Source organism: Hirundo rustica, chromosome 12, assembly GCF_015227805.2.
Source record: "Hirundo rustica isolate bHirRus1 chromosome 12, bHirRus1.pri.v3, whole genome shotgun sequence".
Lineage (NCBI taxonomy): Eukaryota > Metazoa > Chordata > Aves > Passeriformes > Hirundinidae > Hirundo > Hirundo rustica.
Window position 1 is genome coordinate 8,968,480 of NC_053461.1, and position 3,896 is coordinate 8,972,375.

Sequence of the window (3,896 nt, forward strand, 5' to 3'; positions counted from 1 at the left end):
CTTCCGGCTATAATGAGGCCTTATGGGAGTTTCGGCAATTTCCATAAGGGTGGAGGCAGCAGCTTGACGGGCAGGTGTGACATCAGCCGGAAGTGGAAAGAGGAGCAAGCAGAGAGCAGGCGGGGGAGGAGCAGAGGTTTAACCCGAGGGAAGGTAAGGGATTTTAGGGTTTTTAGGGAAGAAAACAGGTAACGTACAACTCAGAAGGTGAAGAACTGGGGTTTGGGGTACAAATGGGTTACAAACCGTTTAGGACATTAACACCTTTAACATTTTTAACACAACTAATAGGGCACAACCATGGGTCCCTGTAGCATTCAATAAGTAACCATGAGTTTTTGAATTTTATTCACCTCAGTAACACGTTTTTAGACATTTACTGGTGCAGAAACCTCAACCTATTTCATGCACTCATTCATGTAAACCTGGAAGTGAGAATGTCTCCTGCTTTGATTTTCTTCCTTTTATGTCACCTAATCTCTATTTACTAATCTTCCTGATCTAATTAGAGACAGTAAAACATTATATGTCTTACACAACCTCTTTGCTCTTGTCCTTGGACCAAAAGAGCCTCTCCCTTTTCCTTCTTGTCCATGAGATGACCGAGTGAACAGTGGTACAAAAACACCTGCAGAGAGGCCCAGGGAGGACATCACCTCAGTTGTGATACCTGCAGATCCCTGACATGAGCTGAGAGCATCTGAGATTCCCCACAGTGCTTAATGAATTCACCGTCTTCTGTGGACACACAGCTACCCCACCCCTGGCCATCTGTGACATTAAAAGCTTGGGGAGAGTCCCCTTATTCCCCTGCTATTTGTTCAGCATATTTCAGCTCTTCAGAGTCCTGCAGTCCCTCTTCCTCATCACTGGGAACAGCCCTGGGACCCTTCTTTGCCTCTGTGCACAGAAAGATGTAGCACCAGCCTACGGTGGCTGTGCCTCAGTGAAAACTGACAGTCCAGAGCTTCCTATGTGTAGCTGTCCTCTCTCAGCCAGCTGTGCAATGCTTTCCCTTGTCACCTTTGGCCTTCCAGACCAGCTTCCTCAAATTCTCATTACAGTGATCTAACATTCAAAAATTTCAAAAGGGAACTAAAATGCAGTAAACACACAAAATGCTACTTTGGTATGCCAAGTTTTGTCATGCTTTGATTTGTCTTGTATAAAGCAGATTCCCCCTGCTTCTGCTGGCATTTTGTAAATTAGAAATCTGCTATTCCATGACCACCTATGCATTTCCACTGGCAAGAGCACACCCCCAGTCTTTTGCCTGCCCTGTCCCCTAATCTGTGCCAGTAGTACAAATACTCCTCTGGTAGAGGAAGAGCTGAGGCCTTGAGTCTATAGACTAGTTAATGGACAGACCCTGAGAGCTGTGTGGAGCTGCCTTTAAAAAGCTATAGAGAAAAGGTATGAAAGACTTCTGAATAACAAGGTGCTGCTTGGAGCCCCCTGAAGTTTTTAAAGAAGCACTCTGAGTGCAGTGTCTGTCTCAACTTCCATAGGGGCCAACCTGCAGTGACGCAAAACCCAATTGTGCCAAGTCCCCTCACACCAGACACAAGAGACACATAAAAGAAATGGCTTTGAACTCTTTTGACAGCTTCCCCCTGTTCAATAGCAGTAGCCACAAGACCACTGCAGAGCTGTCATCTCTTTGATACTGGGTGGTGGCAATGCTGGCACCTTTCCTTAGATGCCAGCTCACTCCCTGAGATAAGAAGGTCCAAACACCTGCTCTGCCTTTGAGTCAGCCTCCTGCAGGGGCTGTGGACAGCATGCTGAACACAGGGGACATCCTTATATACAAGTATCTATGTTGGCCCTGGCAAGATTGGCAGGGAGAAACAATCCCATGCTCCTGGTCATGATGTAAGGTGGGCACCACACAGCTTTGTGCTTACTGTCATTATCTGGACCTAGACTGGTGGAAACCAAAGCCCATGCAAAAGTCAAGTGTCACAGGGGAAGGGTATTTCCATGGCCCAGACTTTGTGCTTGGGGCCAGAGAGGCATCCGCATCCTATTTATAACCATAAACCCATGAGGCTGTCACACAAATAGTGACAATCACCTGAGCTTCCTGCAGGTCTCCCAGTTGCCCTGCCTCACCAGCTACAGTGTTTCTCCAACACTACCACCACCTTCCCACTTTTACAGCTAGTCCTAAATAACAGATAATTGTTTTTTTACAGCTGCGTTGGGAGGTATGCCAGGTAATTTCATATGATTGTTCTCCTTCTCAATTGGAGAAGATGATGCAGAGAGTGAAATAACTTCCCTGAGGTCAGAGTGGGTCAATTACTTTGTCAGATCCGTGTCCCTCTAAATACAGATATTTCTGAAAGGCTTTTTAAACCATAGGAATGTAATAAAAATAGGTACAGAGAGAGGTAAACAGCCAGCATAGAACTGCAAAGGCCTTTGCAGAACTGGCCTTCCTTCAGGGATCAAGGTTTTGTATGAGGAATATGTTACCAAAGCAGCAGATTCTATGAGCTGTTACCAAGGACTGAAGCCTTTACAGTGAAGATCTGGTGAGCCTGAGAGCTCTCAGCTCAAGCCATGAGGGCAGGCAGGACAGGCCAATTGCTGGCAGAGTCTGGAACACTTTGCAGGACCCACAGTTGGTGCCACTGCTCTTCTCTGCATGGGGTGTTGTGTGATGGGGTGGACCAGCCATGTGAGTTCTGCATCCAGGCATTTTGTGGCAAAGGTGGCCATATCATGCTGTTGTTGCACCCAGAATGTGTCATGGGGACAGAAGCCTGGTGCCACATGACCTCTGTGAGTGGGGCACTTTGTGGGACAGGTGACTTGCATGTTGATTCTTCCTTAACAATGAGTCAGTGCCAAAAGATGTCCCAAAGACAGCTCTCTGTGGGTAGGAACTAAACTGGCTGCAATGCAGCACACCCTTTGGGGTCTGCAGGTCCATCCTGGATCCTAAGAGACAGGGGTTGTCTGCAGAGGCCTAAGAAGTTCCTCTGGGACCCTCCATAGGAAGGACACAGACATGTCCCACAGCAGGATTCCCACCTCAAACACCAAGCATCTCTCTTACAAACACAGGGTGCTACATATTCTGCTGATCTATCTGCTTCAACTGTTTTCAAATGACAGATTTTCACAATGCCCTCTTGTCTGCTCTAAAAGGAGAAGCAAATCCTGTATCAATGGTAACCCCAAGAAGCTGGTATAATTTTGAGTGCATGTTTTCAAAGACTGTGACAAAGATACTCAGCCTTGAAGGACAAGGGTGTGTGGGCAGTGAGGTTTGCTTTGCTTTTATCTTGGACAACACTTCTCAATGCCTGGTATTTCAGCAGCTGCATTTCTCCCCAGGGAGCTATGACTCACTGTTTGCAAATCTCTGAACCACCAAATTGAAGGTATGCCTTGAAAAGCAGGATCCTAAACGGAAATGCTTATAAGTGGGTGTCACAGCTCCAGTCATTCTGTTCAAGCACTCAGGGCTAGCTCCTTATTTCTGCCTAAATTTCTGGCAAATAGAAATTAGCACCTTTTACTTTGTTTAGGTAAACAGGATCTCTCTGGGTTTGTCTTCCTCAGTGAAGTTCTCAACCAACCTGTGAGCAATGAGTCTATGGAAGATACATTATCCCATCTACCCCAGCACAACACCAGGCTGAGGAACATCTGCCCAGTTGCTTCAGACACCAACATCAGAGCTGGGGCTGGCCTTCTGGGGGCTAAGGCTGTCTTTTAGTTGCTTTCTGGGTGACCTGTGTGGGGTTAAGTGAGAACGGCACTGGCTGACATCCTTTCTGTTGGAGTGGATCAGTTTGCTGACTCAGGGAAAAACAACACAAGTATCTTATCAAATATTTCTTAGCAGGCAGGCAGGCTATGAGGATCCCAAGGCCTTCACG